Genomic DNA, 21146 nt, shown 5'->3' on the forward strand with positions numbered 1-21146 from the left:
AGGCTTATAAATACTTCGTTGCTGGTTGGGTGAAACAGGTCCTCGTCCACGAAAATTCGGCAGGAATCTATCTTGTGCTTGGAAAGGTGAGTTACGAAATTTTCAATTCAAAATCTTTTGTTATTGCTAACATCCACTGTCAAGTCTAATGTATTTCATGTCGTTTGTCAATGGAGTTAAGGCTTTTAATGTTTATATGGTTTAGCGATAGCACTCTCACTACATACATACGTGTATGTTGTCGGCGATTAGCCTAGCAATGATCTTAATTGTGGTTATTTGTCAGCCCCGTAGACGAGGCCAGTTTCTTTCACTTGGTACCAGCTAAATATTATTCAAAAAATAACGATGGTGGAAGAAAGGGAAGTCACAAACATCTTGAATTTGAAACTATGTCGTACTACGTCGTATGTTGTCGGCGATTAGCCTCGCAATGATCTTAATTGTGGTTATTTGTCAGCCCCGTAGACGAGGCCAGTTTCTTTCACTTGGTACCAGCTAAATATTATTCAAAAAATAACGATGGTGGAAGAAAGGGAAGTCACAAACATCTTGAATTTGAAACTATGTCGTACTACGTCGTATGTTGTCGGCGATTAGCCTCGCAATGATCTTAATTGTGGTTACTTGTCAGCCCAAAACCCTCTAAGTATATCTTAAATGCATCTTACCGGATATAAAATGACTACTACATAGTCTGTGGTGATTTTTTGGTGCCCAGTTTTCACGTCGAATTGCAGCCGTCCATTTCGCTCTCCTCTTTGGATCCCTCGGAATACGGTAAAACTTCAAGTCTCTCCTTCCATCTTCTCTGTTAGTGCAACCAACAGCCACACATGCCTTCACCATTTTGATTATTAATGTTAAGGAGCAGAAAAACACGCCGTAAATAGGAGAAATGTACGTAGCCGTAACAGGTTAACACTATGTTTTGACGGACAAGTGGGCGGTACCATTCAGGAGAGCGGAGTTGTGACGTCACGTGGGTAGGGTCTATAGCCAGGACCGAGCCGTAGCGTCCTGGTGAGGACAGTACATTGGCATTTCGTTGTTCATGCATCATGTAACATCATACTGTACACTTATTCAGCATTTTGTTCTTTATCATATTTTTATATTAAATTGCCTTTCAATTTTCTAGTTGTTGGATTCTATCAAGTCAATTTCCCCCAAAAATGCGACTTATACTCCGATGGGACTTACACATATTTTTTTCCTCTTCATTGGGCATTTTATGGCTGGTGCGACTTATACTCGGGTGGGACTTATAGTCCGAAAAATACGGTAAATATAAAATGTGTGAGTGATATATGTTCAAGCAATGTAATAAAAATATGAATGAACATGTGTGGAATTATGTACTAAGCAAAAAAAAAAAAAAAAAAAACTGAAATAACTAAAAACACGAATAATATCCTGGTATCTTTAAAGTAGCCACCCTTTGCTCCGATTACTTTTTTGCACACTCTTGTCATTCTCTTGATAAGCTTCAAGAGGGAGTTGCCTAAAATGGTTTTTGACTTCACAGGTATGCTTTTTCAGGGCTGATTAGTGGAATTTATCGCTTTATCAATGGGGTTGGGACTTTCATTTGTGTTGCATTAAATGAGGTGTGTCCAAACATTTGGCCTGTACTGTACCTACAGTCAAAAATGCATTTAGAAAGTTTAATAATAGCTAAATTGCCCAGAGATTTGAATGCAAGTTAAAGCACTGCAAATGACCGATGTCGAGTCAAAGGTGAACTCCTCCTTACTAATGAAGATGAGCAGTATTGAAAAAAATTACATTGATTAAAAATTAAGCTGTAACACATATTTTTGTGAATGGTGTTGCAGTACCGGATAAAGGTTAGATGTCGTTTGGTCATTTCATGGACAAGCACAGGCTGGCGTGTCTGATAATATGCGGACTGCTATAGCGTGACAGTGTTTACAGTCAAACAATATTTCAGTAGCATACTGTAGGTATAGTGTATTTCAACAGGCTTATAACATCCTATAAATAAGACTGTTAAGAAGTAGCATATTTTAGCAGGTTTATAAATTACTTTAAATAATAATCTACTATGATTACCGTTTTTAATAGGTCAGTTTACCTTTGTGTTTTCTTAACAGACTAATACAGTGGGGAGAACAAGTATTTGATACACTGCCAATGGGAAATCCCATTGTATATTTAATCCAAATGAATACCAAATGTTCTAAAATGTCGCAGAGTTTTTATTATTCAATCAGTTAATATATTATAAATATCTGATGTGAAAGACGTTATACAATGTAATAACATGTAGAACATGAAAAGTAACGTCAGTTACTTTGCTGAGTAACTAATTACTCTTACAATGAAGTGACTGAGTTACTAAATTATTTTTTGGTAACTGAGCATGTTTTGGTTCTGTTTGCACGTAAATGGGATACATATAATTGATTTTTTTTAAGCTTAATTGTTTTTGTCTTCAGGTGTAAATCCAATGGTGAAAGGTGATATGTGAAAAAAGTCATAACTAAATCAATCATTCATCTGGGAAATACAATTTGTGGTGCAGACCAATGTGAATTGTTATTGCGTTGGAATCACTAAATAAACACATCCAATTAGCTCCTTGTGAAAGCTCAGTCTAACAATGTTAAGGCTCTCTCTGCCCTTTTCGCCAAGTTCAGCTGTCCATATTTTTCCCGAATATTTGTGTCCTAATAAGCACACAATTATTCAAAACAAACTTTGAGACCAACGACTTCACCCAGTCACGCTTGACATGTTCATTAACCAAATACCATCTCGTTTAACATAATTGTGCAAAGGCAGCAAAGCAATGAACATGAACCATTGGAAAATAAACATTAAAATATGCACATATAATCTATTGATACATTAGCATATTCATTTAATTCGCCATTACATTGTTATTTTTAAAACACAGTCACACTCCATGGCACTCTAAAAAATGATCCAAGCGCATTACGACCTGTTTGAAGCTTGCTTCTGGTATCAGTGAGCAAATGTTTGGGGATGCAAGGTGCAAAGTCATCCTGCGAGAGGGATGCTTGCTCACCTCTTCATCATAATTAAAGATGTCTATTTTCCAACCCACGCCCCCTCGTCTTACCCCCTGCTGGACTTGAAATTCAGACAAAAGTGGTTGCTCTTTAATGATGACATGTGGGAGTTATCCTGAGGATGCTGTCAAATCGTGCAGCGATTTGCTGTGGGTGCAAGCCCGTAGCCTGACACCTAGTGAGTGAATAAATGAAACACAGCATCAAATATTTATTGAAGGATGAAATGCTGTTCTCAGAATCTTTCCAGAGTGATAGATGGCCAACTTCTGATATGATGTCTGTTTCACATCAAATCTGTGGTGTGAAAAAAATCCAAGCGAGACTTTGGAGTGATAACAAAATGAGTGTAGTTAAATTTGTACCATGCCTTAGTTCAGAAATTCAAATCAGCAGATGGAAATTGAACACTTTCAAGAGGTCAATACAGTTTACCAAAAAAATGATCTACATTAAAGGTAAGATCTTAAGCCCCAGCCCGAGTCCGAACCCGATGCGAGCCCAACATGTCATTTACGTTCGGGTCAGGTCGGGTCGGGCCGTGCTTCTCTGTCGCTCAATTTTTTTTTTTTTTAATAAATATATATTTATATATTTTGTATACTAAAACGCATGGATGTCAAACTAAGGAATACTTGTTATGAAATAAATAATTTGTATAAAACAGAGAAGGCACTGTATGGTAATTGCAAACAGGAGCCGCAGAGCCAGAGCATGCCCTGCCCACGTGAACGCCGTGGCCCCGCCCTCTTTTTAATATTCCCCTCCACATCCATTACATATTTTCGACCTGGTATTTCGATATGGAGCAGCAAGAGGTTAAAACCAAACTAAAGACGGGGGAATTGAAAAGACAAACACGTACCGGTAAGAGTGGGGTGGGCTTCAAATTGATTGTTGAAGATGCTACAGAAACCTGTGTAAGCTTCGCTGAATGTAACGAATGTGGCGCTTTACCCTCATACGAGAGCAGAAAGACTGGCACCTCGAGTCGAGGTAAGATCTTAAGCCCGAGGCCGAGTCCGAACTCCATTCGGGCCAGGTCGTGTCCAAAATGTCAATTAATTACGTTAGGGCCAGGTCGGGCCGGGCTTTAATACCCGTGGGCCTTGGTCAGGTCGGACTGGAATTTTTAGGCCATATCTTACATCTAATCTACATTCACTGAGGACTAGAAAATCTTAATCAACTTGACAGAAACCTGTACTTTAAGTTTAGTTTATTTTAAAAACTAAACTGTCATCGGCAGAGTTTTCCCCAGTGCTTTATAATCCTGATGGGGCACCAGGCTTTTGTTGCATCCCGGCCAGGCTAAAAGAAATAGACCATAAGCCATGAAGAAAAATGTGCATGGAGGGAGAGACCCGTTCTACATTTGAGGCGGGGTGGCGGGGTTTGGGGTTTCAACTACAAACTGCGCTATTAAAATTTGCAATATTATTGTTACTATTTTTGTACTGTTAGAGGTTCCCCATGTGTATAGTATATTTAGTATTTAATATTGCTGTTCTGATGGTGAATTTTGCTTTTACATCACTTTTCTTGAATTTTATGTGGTCGAAAATGAGCCCTGAATGCGTAATGCATCAAGCATACGGTGATGGAAAATACTGAAGACTTTTTATATCAAATGCTAGGAGAAATCTCATCACTGTGCCGAGAAATGGTTGTGGATGGGACTGAATGCTTGTTAGCAGAATAGTATGCAGCAACTGCCGAATGAATGACACATTTGGTCACGAAAAACAGACTGGGAAAGAATATTTATTCATTATTTCAAAATGCCAATCGAATTGATATTTTAATTCATTTTGCTAAACTCATTAGCTGCAACTGAGGATGTAGACGTTGATAGAATGTGGGGTCAATGACGCTCCCTATTTTTCTTTAACTTACCAGCGTCTTTAATAATCACCAAGCACAAAGAATAAAGAATGACTCGCACAACAATTGCAGTTTGTTTCGTGTCTATTGATATTCCAGAAATATTGACAAGCAAGATTAAGGATCCTGTCTGATATTCCCTGGCCACAGCAATTAGCAGTTTACATCAAGTATCAATGTTATCCCTTAGGCAGTATGATGTTTTATTACTATAAAAACATGGCTATCAGATGTCCTGCGATGTTTTTTTCATCAATGATCCCCTTGATCAGGTAGTAGTAGACAGCGATGGTTTGTCCTCGCGCAAACTGCTCATTGAGGATTTTTCCCCCCAACAAAAACATGTAAGCTTAATTAAAGACTAGCGTGTCCATGGGTGTCAACTGAACACTCTTGGCTGGCTGTTTTGTGCTACCCCTATGATAAGGTCAAAGTGTGACACACCAGTTTCCCTATGTATGCTTGGATAGAACCTTCTTCCCGTGTGAGCTTGAATGTGACATGCGCTATTGAAAATGACAAAATTGATGGACAGTTTACTCGTTGACTACAAATCACACCACCATCGCAAATGGTGATTGTTCAGGATGCGTAATAGTGCATACATACTTGACATTCATAATTATTACATTACTTTAGCACCACTAGAAGACTCCTCATCATTTACCCAGGACACAGTAGACAAATTAAATTCTTTACACGAGAGTGTATTATGCAACACGCGGCCTGCTAAACAAACAATTAGAATCATAGGCATAGCGCTTAATCAATTCAATCGGCGTACAGCACACTCAATATGACGTCATGGTAATCAGTATAATTTGTACCTTAGTGGGCAATACTAAACTGAGCTAATCCGCATTTGCATCTATGCACATTATTCAGGGTGTCCTATGTGAAGTCATCACAGGAAAATGGGGATTCAGGTAACAAGCAGAGTGACTTTACATTTGCATACAAATGTTGAGCACTCTGCAATTGCTGAGTTGGAGGTGCATTTGCTGTTCTGTCTACGCTGATGAAGATGAATCCTCAAGACAAGCACTCTCAAGCACATTGCGTCGAGAGCGAGATGTAGCTGTTCGTCGCTCTGACAGGGTGTGTTTTGCAATAGCCGTTTCTCACCACAACGGCAAGGGTTGCATCTCTGCTTCTGTGTTTAATCATAGCATCCCGAAAAAAGCACCACGTGCGGACAAAAAGCATGAAAACACCTATTTGCAAATGTATGTTTTGCTGTATGCACTGGTGCTGTCAGAAAGGTAAGTAGAGCTCTGCAATTTTCAAAGACCTTGGACTGTCATATTGTTTGTGATAAGACAAGAAAACATGCATAACATTGTAATGTGTTACTGCCACTCAATGATGATTTCACACACTAGCTAGATCAAATAGTCTTGATCTGTATGATTTAAATTATGGATTGTATCTATTGAATTCATAATGCTGTTGTCAGCACTAAAAAACATTTATGGCATTGACAACTTTGATTCTGTGTTAATATAACAAAATGAAAAAAAATACAAATGTGTCGGACTTAGAAGAAATACTAATTTTCTACATAATTAACTTTGCAGTTTTAATCTATTTTCTTTTTAGAGGAACAGAGAACAGAGTTGCACTGGTTCATTAGTCTTCTGAACCGCTTGTCCTCACAAAATATATATATGGCGGAAAACTCTCTGGTGACTTGACGTTCCGCTCTGAGACCCCCAATTTGGCCAACTTTCAAAATTGTCCGATACACATGTGTGATACATCATTGGAAAGCTCAAAATCTCAATTTTCTGGGGGAAGAAAAAATTTGAACGGGAGAAAAAAAAAAAAAAGTTTAAACAGCCAAACCCTAACTGGAGGTGAGAGCATGCGAGAGCATAATTTAAGACGCCATGACTTTAACGAGATATTATCGCGTACTTACCTTGTTTCGATCCAAAAACTCCATGTAGTCTGTATCATTGAGTGTCAATACACAGCTATGAATGGCCATAGCCGTATTTTTGGGAGATTTTATGGGTGAAACATGGCAATATAACAATGGTCGCGATGCAGAAATCGCAGACATCAAGGAGTTTTCTTTTTCATATATTTACACTTTTAAACTTTTTTTTTATTTCAATTTTTTCTTTGTTTGGATCGATTATTTATCATCTAACATAATGGAGAAAATATGACAGTAACAAAAAAAAAAAAAAAATACAATTAATCGATAGTTATGAGGTAGATATCCGTGACTTTTTTACAGACACTATTTTCATTCATTGTGACGTAATATGTTTAAAAGTTTAAAATATGCGAGTGAATAATTTTTTAAAGTCGTTTTTTTTTTTTTTAATATTAGACAATTAATGATTCCAAGCTAAAAATGACAGGCTTTTTGAATAATTAATTACCTTCGCTTTATGGCTGGGTTGAAACAAAAGCGGTTGCGCGACGTCTGAAAATGGGGGATTCCAGGGTAAAACAGACAAATTAAAAATAGTTCGGGAGTTAATGCACCATGAATCTGCTATGGCAGCATATAGACATATTTTTCTATCAAACACAACAGTTGTTTTGGCTTAAAATACAGCAGTTTCTTTTAAAGACTGCAAGAGGGGAAACTGCTTTTTCAGTCTTGTCTGTGTTTTCGACCATATAAATATGTATATGTATATAAAATACAGTATACTGGTACCTCGACATACAATCACTTCAACACACTATCTTTTCGACATCAGATGTAAAATTTGTCTCGCCATTTGTTTCTACATCCGACGACATGCTCGAAATATGAAGATTCATGCAGTATCTTATTTTTCCAGCAAGACGGACGCAGGGCGGATTTTCTTGTGAGAGAAATCAACAGGGGTTCCAAGAAGGGTAGTGCAGGTGGTGAAAAAAAGGTGACGCTTACCATTGAAATGAAGATGGAAAATTATGATAATAGAAAAATATGAACGTGGTGTTCTTGTCCGTGATCTGGCTCGACAATATGGCGTTAGAATGTCCACGATCTCGACGGTCCTCCTCCGACCTTCGTCCGCCAGTTTTTATAAGTTAAAGCGACAATTATTATTGTGGTAACATCATTTATTTCTGAAATCATTTATTTCAGAACTTGTGCAACACAACACGCCTACTGTCTGCCTCAGTTGACGCCAACAACAGCAGGACATTAAAAGAGAAAGTAAAATCTCTCCCACATCCATCTCACCATGTCAGCCACGCGGTGCGTTCAGGTACATTAGAATCCAATTTGTTTGATTTTTACATGAATTCTCATTATTATTATATTATTACGATTTTTATTTATAACGTATTTGTTTAGCTATGTGTAATTGCCATTTGTAATGGTACCAGCAGTATTTATTTAGGATTTAGTGTAGGTTTTCGGGCTGTGAAACGAATTAATGGAATTATAACGTTTTCTAATAGGAAAATCCAGCTAGACATATGACCGTTTTGACTTACAAACAAGGTTCTGGAACGAATTAACTTCGTATGTAGAGTTACCACTGTATATGTATGTATATCCAGAAGACGACCATCTGGACAAATACATAAAAATCATGAATTAATGCATTTTGTTCGTACAATAGAAAAAGAAATAATAAAACTGACCCTGGAAAAAAACATAATAGCACCCTGAACTCAACGTTTTGAAGCAATCACAATAGTCCAATGATTTCATTAACTCCCAGTTTTTTTGGTGCCATTTCACATACAGAAAAATTGATCTCTTTTGATGGTCAGTTGTATATATATCTGGTTTAAGTGGCCACTTAGCATGTTTCAATATTTTGTTCTTAGCTGGGAGCAAATGCCGCAAAAGTCTTCATTGTTCATTCTACTCTGCATGGATTCAAGATTATCTGAAATGTGTTAAGATGACCTTAAGAAGTTGGATCATGTTAAAAAAAAACCTTTGGTGTTGCTGAATTATAACAATCCTTCAATGAACAGCAGTCCAATACATACTGTATATGAGTTAGATAATTTTGTTGCTGCTAATAAGGCTGTCCCAAACCGCTATTCACTTTAAGCAGATTTTTTTTTTTAACACAGGGCCATGTTGCTTTGACTCCAACCGCCCCATAAACAAAATCACTATTTAAAGCTGCATTTTATATTTACTTGGGTTACCTTCGTCCACATTTGTTTGTTTATCTTAACCTTCAAAGTGTAGAAAGTGAAAATTAAGAATTCTAGTGGGGGTAAAATACTTTTTCACTTCCAAATAATTTTACTTAAGTCAGAGTAAAAGCAGTCATCCCAAAAATGTACTCAAATAATGAGTCACTTTGTGAGTAACTGCCTATGATGTTTGGTTTTCTTTTTAAACAATGGTCTTTTTTCCCAGCACAAGTTATCAACATGAACTGTTATCATTATACTGTACTATAACCTATTACATAACCACATTAGGCCAAATAGAGGAGAAAAGAGTTCTTAGTTTGAATAGTTGAATAGTGAGTAGTTCCTTCATAGTAACTATTATAAAATTAAAGGGATCATATCTCTGGTTTTCTATCATCAATCGTTGTCAAATAAAAAAACTGGGAGAGAGGTTTCAATCCACGTTTATGAGTAGATGAGAATATGTAGAATAAAGAGGAAAAATGTAACGACCAGTGTAGCCCAAAGTAGAGGAGTAAGAGTAGCATTTCTTCTTCCAAATCTAATTAAGTAAAAGTAAAAAGTATGGCTTATTAAAACTACTCTTAGAAGTACATTTTTCTCAAAATGTTACTCAAGTAAATGTAACAGAGTAAATGTAACGCATTGGTTGTCATTCGCAATACATGGCCAATCAATTTGAACTAGGTGGTCTGGCAGCAAATGAATTACTTAATTCACTGCCAACCCTCCAAGTTAAAATGGATTTGACGTCTTTCGTGACACTCCTAATTTGAAATTCACAGCAAAAGCAGGAAAAGAGCCACATTATTTGGTGTCTATTATCATAAATTACATTGAAAAAGTTAACAACAAAGAGTCAACAAAAGTAACTGACTAAATCTGACCATACTGAAATAACAGCTTTCGCTTTATGCAATCACTGTTTAAATTTAGAGAAACTAATGAATAGGCCCTCACCCTCTGAATAGGATCTATCAAAGGTGCCCATCTCATTTCCGGTTCTCTTCGCTCCAAAAGAGAAAGATCTCTTTAGAAAAACAACGTCCCAGTTAATTCAGCTTTTTCTGTGCTTGCGCCAAGCTGCAGAATGACTTTAAAAAAAGAGAACTTCTTTCAAAAACACATATAATCCTAATTGAAAAACGCTTTGTTGATTTAATTTAAGACAATATGTATATCCAGGTGGAAACAGCGGCAAGTCAAATGCTTTCTTTAGTGCTCATATTGCGGATCATTAACTTTATATTTTAAACCTTTGTCAGATTAGCTGATGCAGCCCATTCCTGTATTTCCTACCCTCCTTACCCGTGCCGAGCAGTGCTGCAGGCAGACACTCCCACTGTGCATATAAGCCTCCTGCAGGCTTGTCAACGCAGCGATCAATTTCCTCTCACAATCCCTCACCATGTAAACCTCAGCCCTCTGAAAACAATCCGCTTCAATATTTGCTACATTTAGCAGCCATGATGTAAACACCATAGAGATTTACCAGTGATGCCAAGTCTGAATTGTGCATTCAATCTAAAAGCTGCCGGATGGTGAAGGAAGGTGAAAGTGTAAGATGGTGAAAGTGTAAGATGAGAAGGTGTGTTGAAAATGCAGTGCTCTTAACTCCTTCCGTGCCACTGCAGGTAAAAGATATCCATTCGATTTGAACAGGTTGTGCTGTCATAGATTATTCAGCATATGGCCAAAAGGGTTTGGCCTTCCTTTTTGGGAGTTTGCAGTCAACCCTCTAACTAACCCCTCTTTTTTTATTTTTATTTTTTGAGATGAGTGTTTTTTTAAGAGCTCGTCTCCCGCGTTGTCTCCGATCAGCCAGCTGCGGGGCTTGCCCCTCTCAACTCAATGCCAACCGAACATGAGAATATAAAAATGCGTAGAGGAAAATTAAACCCCGAAAAGTGACCTGCGTGGTACCCCCCAGTCAAAGAGGCGCGTGATCAGTTTTTTTCAGGACATTTCTGCCTGTCAAAACTGTCGCCACTTCCAGGATCGCCACTGTTATGCACAAGCACTCCTGGTTGCGGCTTCCAGGAATATAGGCAGCGCCAGACCCATTTGTTTCTCTTTGTTATTTTCCAAGCATCGATTGTAACATTCCAAGTAACAATGTCAGGCTTTCATTGTTTTGTAAAGATTTTTTTCAACAACTCGGCGCCTGTGCTTAAAAATCGAGCGTGCTCTTATTTCACTCTCCCTCCCGTGTGGTGCGTTCAAATAAGTTCATGAAAAAAACTGATCACAAAACGGAGTAGTGTAGTAATTTCAAAATTTCATGCCGGCGAGTAATGAGTATCATGTGCCAGCATATTGCCAGCATATTGCATATTCCATCACATGTGCCAGCCAGAGGTTGCGCTAGACTTTTTCGTTGTCTGTCATTTTGACTGACAGGGTCATAAAAATCCGGTCATAATCTATTTTTACCAGTCACTTAAATTTTTAAAATGACTATATCTTGATGCATAATATAAAGTAACTAACATTAGTGCAGTCATGGATTACAGTAAGCAGGCCAGTGCTGTGTTTCCATATATATTTTTATTATATTATGTATATACAGGATATATATATATTTTTTTTTTTTCTTCCCCCAAGCGGGACCTTCCATGATCCTAATACATTTAATAATAATAAAATATTATATAATTCCATTATATATATATATATATATATTAGGGCTGTCAAACGATTAAAATTTTTAATCGAGTTAATTACAGCTTAAAAATTAATTAATCGTAATTAATCGCAATTAATCGCAATTCAAACCATCTCTAAAATATGCCATATTTTTATGTAAATTATTGTTGGAATGGAAAGATAAGACACACGACGGATATATACATACAACATACTGTACATAAGTACTGTATTTGTTTATTGTAACAATAAATCCACAAATGGCATTAACATTCTTTCTGTTAAAGTGATCCACTAATAGAAAGACTTGTAGTTCTTAAACGATAAATGTTATAGTTACAAGTTATAGTAATTTTATATTAAAACCCCCCTTCATGTTTTCGTTTTAATAAAATTTGTAAAATTTTCAATCAAAAGTAGAGTTAATATAATAATAAGAAGAATAAAAATAACAATAATAAAAATAGAGTGACCAAAGTTTTACGTGTATTTTGCATAGCTATTTTGATATGGAATGCCAGTTCATTTTGCATTGTTGTTTAAGAATAGGGCCTCATTACTATTCTTTTTGTGAATTTTTTTTTTTTGGAGAGATAGGAATATTATTTTTGTTGTGCTTTCACTAAACGATACTTACATTGGGGAGAGCAAGTATTTGATACACTGCCAATGGGTTTTCCCATTGGCAGTGTATCAAATACTTGTTCTCCCCACTGTATGTTTGTTGTGAAGGAGTTGCCAATAAACGGCGCGGTCCAAAGAACGCCTGTGTCCACTCGCCTTTACTGTATTAAATATATCTGTACATATCTTACCCAAAATACAACAAGAGACATATAATTGCCACTAAAAGAAAGAAAACTTACCGAAATATGTGTGGAGCACAAATAGCAATTTGCGTTGCATTGTGAATACAGCATAAACGTCTCACAACTACTAATTCTCCCACGTTTTGAAGAAATAACATGAGTATGGAACGGCGCTGCCCCCAAGCGGCCGGTGGCATTCTCTTCACTCTTAATGCCCATAAACGGCCTCATTGTGTAATCTGAGGCAATATGCGAGATGGTCATTCACCCAAGCGCCAGCAGAGGGCGGCAAAACTCCATAACAACAAGTGAGCTTTTCACTGAGCAGTCATTTAAATCTGTCTGAGCGGGACATCTGCGTTAATTGCGTCAAATATTTTAACGTGATTAATTTAAAAAATTAATTAACGCCCGTTAACGCGATAATTTTGACAGCCCTAATATATATATATATATTTTTTTAATGTATTATGATTACTAAATAAAAATGCACGTTGATACGACGCACATAAAGGCAACTTCCAATTTTTTTAAAAAATCGTTAGAAAGTTGTATGGACTTACAATCCGCTAGCTTGTTGTTTCCTGTTGTCTTCCCAAATACACCTGGGTGACGGCGCGTCAAGTGTTCGTTCATAGCCGACGTGCTACCGTGGTATGCGAGCTCAGCTTAGCAAAAAGAGTACACACAGTGGTGGCACCCTCCATATTTTCCTTGAAATAATTTCAGGCTCTGGCTAGTCTGGTCCGCTTTTTTGGCTTTATGCCGCTTTCACCGTGTTACCAATTCTGCCCTTCTCAGTAATTGGCGGTGTTTTCAACTGCTCGCCGCAGTGAGGAGTGAACCGGCGATTCACTTGATTCGTTGTCATCCTTCATCCTCCACTGCACCAGTCCCTCTTTTTTCACCTCTTTTATCAACACCATCGTCGTTTTGGGGCTTTTTGAAGAAACTTCTGACACTCAGTTGCCTTGACATTTTTCTGAGTAAGGCCAACGACGTCATGCATAATTAATATGCTCACTCGCCACCCTGTGGTCTGGGGTGTGAATTGCAACCTGTCAAAATGACAGATGGACTTCAGTTTTTTCCGTCACCGTTTTAAAAAACCGGTCAACGACGGAAAATATTCGGTTAACGCGACCCCTGGTGCCATCACATTGCATCGCACTCATGCATCACAAAGCTTCCATCACAAAGACTGTGTGCTCCGTAATGTGTCACAAAGAACAACTTAGAACAGTATATAAGGCACAAACACATAGCAATCAGTGTCACGTCGTCAGCTATTCAGCGTACTCTTGCATGTCAACTGTTCATTACCGCTTGACCTGGTTGTTTTCTTTGCTTGTCTGTCAACATTTATATAATCCTGTGTCTTCGATACGCAACTGGTTCCTCCACCCTGATCAACAATGAGTTTCCGGTTCATAAGTAAACGGCGCAGGCGATGACGGAACATATGAGGCTGCTTCTTTCAATGCATGCGTAGTTTACGGAAATGCAGGCATAACTTGCAGAAGCGGGGGGGCCTTAAACGCACCTTAAATGTAAGTGCGGGCAGGTATAAAAATAGTCGGCAAAATACCCTTGAAAAAATTATGTCCTAGTGTAAATGTAGCCCAAGAGCGATCTTAACACTGCTAGTGTGAAAACAACACCCAAATCAACACCAATCAATTAAAAAACAATTTACAAAAAAAACACAAAAAACAACTCCACAGATTTTGCTGTGTACGGCAACCTCAGAGGGACAAAAGTCATACAATTTGTGCAATCAACGTAACATACATATTATGCAATGCTTTTTCATAAGTGTTTTAATTGACTCTCTTACATGATAAGTACAACGATGGGTTCTGTACTTTGTAAAAACACAACGTTAATATGCATGTACAATGAAAAACGCCTATTTAAAATAAATTTTCCATTTAATCACGTTACATGTATTAAGCAATGCTTTTTCATAAGTGTTATAATTGACTCTCTTACATAATTAATACAATGGTTTCAGTAATGTGTAAAAACACAAAGCTAATGTGTATATCCAATGAAAAACACAGATTTACAAGTTAAAATCATGTTACGTATATATTAAACAATGCTTATTAATAAGTGTTTTAATTGACTTTTTTACATGATAAATACAACAATGGATTCAGTAATGTGTAAAAACACAAAAATAATGTGTATGTACAATGAAAAACACCTATGTAAAAGTTAATATAGTGCATGTGCAGTTTTTTGAGTATGTACAACTGTGGAAGTGATCAGTTTATTTTTTTGTTTGGCAGTACAAAAAGTCCTCTGAATTTCACTTGAAAAATACAGTAAAGTATGCAACAAGCAAATTCCATAAATAATTACAAATTCTCACAAGTCAACAAGTATGGTGTATTGAAGTGCCTATGATGCCAAAAAGCATGTTTATTTCATATTTCATGCGGTATTTTATACTCCTGAATGAAATGAACCATTTGGATGTGTGTGGAAGCGATCGTTTATTTATTCAATTTCTTTAATGCCGCGCCATGAAAATGAATAACTTCCTGTTTTGAGGAGAAGTGCGAATGTGACGTCACCCGGGTCAGCATCTCACAATACAGCATTGCTTTATAGCATGCAGATGGACTGCGGATTCAGCTGATTTTGCGGATTAATTCATTTATTTTTTAAATCGGGCCAGTCAAATGTGCTGCAGGGATTTGTTGCTGCACCAGGGTGAAGCGTGTGAGCCTTTTTGGGTTTCAAAAAGTTCACATTCACCCTCGGAGAATGGTCAAAACAAGTCGGACAACTGTGGGACCATTAGACTCACGAGGAAGTGAGTAAACATCGTATTTTGTATTATGTCAAGTACTGGGATGATGGCACACGTTTTAATATGGAAGTGGGTTGCATTTTGTGGCTGACAATGCTCCTTGTCCACCGTGAATGCCACTCAGCCGACGACTGGCGGCTTGTCACACACACCCCTCGATCCTTCGGGTGCCTGCCAGGAGAGCGCTATACTTGGCTTATTGCCCTCTTCGTATGCCCAGTGTTCCGTCAAATTTTGTGTTAAACTTTGTGTTAAAAATGGCCGTGAATACAGGGATTACAAAGTGAACACTACAAACTTTCTTTAAATAAAGGACTATTTACTTACGTTTGATTATGAACGAACATATAGAAAAGTTCTCCTCAGACACATCCTGCCATGTTAGCTGCACAACAACTGCAACCCGCTCTCTCACTGTTTACGTCTTCCCCATCTGGTTAAGCATTCATTTACGCCATATTCATGTTGGCCATGTTTTTTCAGCTACACGCTCATCTGACGTCGGCCGGTTTGTCCGGCGGTCATTCTCTAGCTACTTCCCCCTCAAACAAGCTCTCCTGCCCGCAGCAGGAGAACGACGAGCTGCAACCTGCTCGCCACCAGGCAAGTTGCTGATCGGCGAAGACAACAACCCCGCAGCCATGTGAAATGAGCCGTGGTAGTTTAGTGTGATTTTTCACTTTGAAAACTTTGAAACATCACTCGGTTCGGGTTAGCATGTCGGCTAGCTGTCACGCCTCCTGGTTTGTTTACGCTCTCCGAAGCCGAGGCAGGGAAATGACAAAAGCCGGACTGTGGCATAAAATATCGTTTGGGAAAGTGCAAGAAGTAGACAGTTTTGACCATTATGGAGTAATTTTGCCATGTCATACTGAAGAAATGTATTTTTAATATTTCATATCCCATTTAGCACAAGACTGTTATTTGTCATGACCATACCATTTATTTAGCAATTAGGGAAAAATACTTCGATAAAAAGAATATCCTGTAAAAATATTGGAGTAGAGAGATTGAAAAAAATGACATTTTGCTGCTCTCTCCATCGCATTTTCCTCATTCTGAATAATTCCCCCTCAATGGGCTGAATTCTAAACCAGAAGAAATCATGACCCTGCCGACGTCCTCCTCCTGTTGGGGACGCTAGAGCGCTATAATGACTGGCAGGGGCTAAACAGCAGATTAAAAGACTAATTTATTGTCATCTGTGCTTTGCCCATTTCTTGTATATAGTCGAATTTTCTCAAAATATGATTCTGATTCACATAATAATGCTATTTAAGACTTTTTTTTTTAATCCTGTCATAGGCATTTAAAAGGCAGTCTATAATTCTTCGCGAAACCTTGGGTCCATTTTGACATAAGACATGTTATGAAAACATTTGAGATTTTTTCAAATAACAGAAAGAAATGTGGGTGTCTCCTTGAATGTAGTTTGGGCCTAGTGTTGAATGTGTTTGTACAAATAACAAAACATGATGAAACACAAAGTAACAGGCACGCATTGTAACAAGAAAACATGTTGTTCTCTGAGGGTTTGCGGTGTACACATGTGGCATCGCTGCATGCCGAATGGCATACAAGTGCAGAAGGGTGTGCACTTAGCTTGATGGCTTCTTTTACTAGTGCATCAGCTGTGGATTCATATGTAGTATTCTAAGGGGACAAAATAGTCATTTAAAAGCAAGCAATCAGATATCATCTGCTGACATTCACAAGTTTATCAAAAGCATCTCTCATCTGAATCCTCCATCTGTGTTCACAGCACAGCCATCGCTCCTCAGAGGGAGCGTTTCCCTGTTGGGACAAGAAATTAAATCTGCTACTGCAAAGAGGAGGACGAGGCAGGAGGGAGGAGGAGACTGAGAGGATGCTGGCTCGGCAAACCAGCAGCTCTGATAATGGAGCTCTCTCCCACTTGCACAGCCCGCTAGGCCATTCGAGCTCTGCCCATGTGATCCCAGAGCTATCAGTGTCGCACTGTGTTTGGATGTGAGAGAGTGAAGTGATAGAGAACATGGTGGCTAGGAAATGCATGTGATGGAAAGGAAGCAAATGAAATGGTGTTTTTGCACCGTTACAGCTACAGTGGAACTGCAGGCCAACGACAGCATCTAAAGATTGCAACCCTTATTTTGCCATGATACAAAAAACGTATTAGTTTATTTTTTTCTTGGCAGGGACGCCACTGAGATTGTATTTTGTAGGTCTGCACCGAAACATACATATCCGTACACTGTATATAGTCACACACATAGAGTATGTATAATAGGCCAAGTGGGAAGCTCAACAATATGCAGTATTCAGCACCCTTTTATGTATGGTGCTAGTACTGGGCGATATGACAGCAAACACTTAAAAACGTACAATTATGTATCTTCATAAATTCCTATCGTAAAAATACACAACTGTGCTGCTATTTCTTTTGATCACTGTTAGGGCTTCGGCCCCTCCCTCCTGAGCCCTGGCCCACCTTGGGCAGGTGTGAGTGTTTTTATTGATTGCAGGTTGGACGCCAGACGGGTGGAGCGGCCACAGCTGCTGGCAATGACAATCAGCCATCTTCATAAGCCAGTGGACGCCACCACCTCGTCGCCCGATCAAGTAGTCTGTTCACCACGTCAGTTGCATCTCGCGTACTTAATTATTTATCTGATCCCCGGCTCACGACTTTTATCTTCTCGCCCCAGGTCCTGACTTTGCGCGCTCCTGTCAGATTCCACACCTGCCTTCCTGCCGAGCTTCCACGCCCCACGTCGGCTCAGCTACCCCGAGCAGAACGATCTACGCCCGCCACGTTATTGTTTGTGCTCGCCAATAAAATATTTCTCGCCACAACCCCTGTTTGTCTGCATTTGGATCCCCTCTCGTCGCACACCCTAACAATCACTCGATGTCCTGATATCAGCAAACCATCAGTGTGATAAATCACCCCACAACACAAACATAAGTTGCATAAATGGAAAGTTAACCTATCGGCATGCATTGATGATGATAGACGTCCACGACATTTGAACTGGGAGGGCTGGAAGGGGATAATAATGTTTCAGTGCTATTGAGCAAATGCCACTGACAAATTATCTTTTCAAACCCCTCTAGTTATTTGAACTAGAGGGGTTTGAACTAGACTGGATGTCTATAGCCATAAATGACTGTGTGTTCCTTGTTGTAAGATCCTAAAATGTAAAAACTAAACTCAAGAAGTAAACATTTAGCTTTGAACTGCTATGTTACATTTGACTTCTGATAATAGAGATGACTTGGCCAATTTTTGTTTCCCTTTACAGCTGTCAGTTTATTCATTGCACTAGATTTGCGCTGTTTACATTGCAGTGTAAAACAATGGTGGCTATAATACTTTGTGCTATAAAAATGTCAATCCGAAGCAGCAATTACATACATATCATTCAGTATTTTTGTTCCCACAGCTTCATAAATATCGCAGAATTTTCTTGAAGTATCATGACATAATTTTGAGGCTATACCGCCCACCCTTACAAATGATTGATAACAAACTCAATTGTGGCATACCGTTATGATACAAAATGTCCCATATTGTGATAGATTGTTTCCATAGTCCGCTTTAATAATAGGGGTCCAAAATGACAATTAAAACAGCTTGTTTTTTTTAATTTGAATTTATGTATTGTCATTGTCATCATCATCATCAACATTAAAATCAATGTCACAAGAAAGGAGAGAGAAAAAAGAAAGAAGGAAATCATCGCGTATGTTTGTTTATCCAAAGAAGATGAGAATAGACATGACAAAGGAGACGGAAAAAAAGCAGAAGCTTATCGGGACCCGTCCCCCAGCCACCAAGGTCGCACAAGCAGCATGCTCCGGATCAGTCCAATGACAGTCTAACACATTTCGTTCAAAAGTCATTAATTGCCATGGAGATTTCACATATAGTAATTTAAGTATATAGGATCAGTTCATGTCCAAGTAGGTGAAGGGTGAAGGCCTGGGGTGCTTTGGAGGCTCTCATGTGTTGTATCCACCGTAAAAGATTTCTAGTCAGCGTCCCTTGCCCGGTTTAGGAAATTAGTCATCATCATCTCTGGCCCGGTTTGCCCGAGCGAGTCTCTCATGATCACGCAGCTCAGCTTCAATTTTTGTGGCCAGTCGTGCAGCGGCGTCACTTAGCACTTAGCATTTTTTACTTGAATATAACATTTAAATTTGAAAAATAGGGTTTATCACTATAGGTAGTCCCTGGGTCAGGAACGAGTTCCGTTCCCATGCCGGCGACATAACTCGAACATCCGCGTAAATCGGAAATAACCTTTCAAATACCCCCAAATCTCAAAATAACGATACAAAAACATGTATTATACGTCACTGTACCGTCCTTGTCAAGACGTTGGAGATAAATCCTAGCTAGACAGCGAGCTAAGCTTCGAAATGACGACGTCAGACGTCCGTGTGGTTTGCTGACTTCATTCAGCTGCTCATGACATCAACACTTGCAGAATGAAATTAAATCAGTTTCATCTTCAATAACAGCATTTCAAATTTGCGTTTTTAACTAGCAGTCTATACAGCAATAACAATTTACACAAACGATTAGCATGTATCAGTTATCATCAGCACATGCTCAAAAACAATCAGATTAACTCAACCACAATTGTAAACGCACAATAAACAGTACAAAAGGTATTATATACAAGTGTTGCCTCTGTGGATGCTTCACAAGCAAAAAATGTGCGCGCAGGCTTACTTTCATCTCTCTCTCTCACTTGGCTGTGGGACTTCTTCGTGTGTACGTATGCGCTCTTTCTCGTATGTAAGGGTGTGCACTCCTTCATGTGTGCAAATACGTTCTTCTCAATGTGTACATGCGCTATTACTCATGTGTGGAAGTACTACCTGCTCTATCCTTCCTGCGCCAAAATAAAAGCAGGCATCACAAAGCAAAAGTCAACATTATTAAAAAAAAAAAAAAAAAACACACACAAAAAACCATTGGAGATAAAATAGTGGACGAGACTCTGAGGTTGTAATGCTGAAATCACGTAAGTCGGGTACGTTGTAACCGGGGGACTACCTGTATTCTAGCTACAGTGGACGCATAGGGACCAGGCAGATGTTTCAAAATATGAAAGGAATGTCCTCACCGTGACATAAAAATGTGGTTTTACGTAAACTATCTGATGGGTGATTATGTGTGCAGGGAAGTAACTTAGATGTTTTGCAGTCATCCAGAGAGAGGAAATGAGGCTTTAAAAGAACTGAGAACATGTCGTACATGGTGTATTGTAGCCTTTGCTATTCAGCGACCAGACGGCTTATGTGTGTCAGCATATTATGGAAATTATACAAAGGTTGTTTTTCCTTTTTTGTTGTTGTTTTGATGAACTCACCCCTCTATCGCGCCGCTCCGGCTTGCTTGTCGCAAGGCTTTACTTGAAAGCACTCTGCGTCTGGGGAAGGGAGAGGTCACAGTTCAGTGTGTGGCACAAATAACATCAGCAAAAACACCTTTCAAATGGTCAACAATCATGTACTTTACAGCAATATCTCAAACCGCTGAGTTTAGTCTGTTTCTCAACTTTAAAGCAAAAACATACCTTTTTTACAGATGACGACTGTGACATCAATTTCAAAGTATGTACAGTACCAAACATTTTAAATCTCTCATATCTGAGATAGGATGAAGGATTAAGACTCAGGGGCTCTTATTGTGTATATTTAGCGGCCACTTTGTTTATTCATAAAAAGGAAAAGAACGTTAAGGTCAATTCCAAGTGTGAAATAAGAGTTGGGGAAAAAAGAACAAAACACTATCTGTGATTCTCTGGGGTGACT

The 21146-nt window shown here is 38.6% G+C and overlaps 1 protein-coding gene and 1 long non-coding RNA gene across 6 annotated transcripts in view; one reads left to right on the forward strand and one right to left on the reverse strand.

Annotated features, from left to right (window-relative positions):
- Positions 1–21146, reverse strand: part of lrfn1 (leucine rich repeat and fibronectin type III domain containing 1) — a 294461-nt gene that overhangs the window by 130110 nt on the left and 143205 nt on the right. For 3 of the 5 annotated variants that reach the window (XM_057839201.1, XM_057839196.1, XM_057839197.1), the window contains exon 2: positions 20702–20761. The gene's annotated coding sequence lies outside the window, so the exon portion shown is untranslated. Of the gene's footprint in view, positions 1–3055; positions 3075–3109; positions 3376–20701; positions 20762–21146 lie in introns of those variants that run through there. The other 2 variants (XM_057839200.1, XM_057839203.1) reach the window with 2 other exon arrangements.
- LOC130917618 (uncharacterized) lies at positions 8052–18250 on the forward strand. The gene is made up of 3 exons (XR_009063499.1): positions 8052–8164; positions 17101–17955; positions 18026–18250. It is a non-coding gene; the product is annotated as an uncharacterized LOC130917618 (long non-coding RNA).

This window comes from Corythoichthys intestinalis, chromosome 6 (assembly GCF_030265065.1).
Source record: "Corythoichthys intestinalis isolate RoL2023-P3 chromosome 6, ASM3026506v1, whole genome shotgun sequence".
NCBI classification, from domain to species: Eukaryota; Metazoa; Chordata; class Actinopteri; order Syngnathiformes; family Syngnathidae; genus Corythoichthys; species Corythoichthys intestinalis.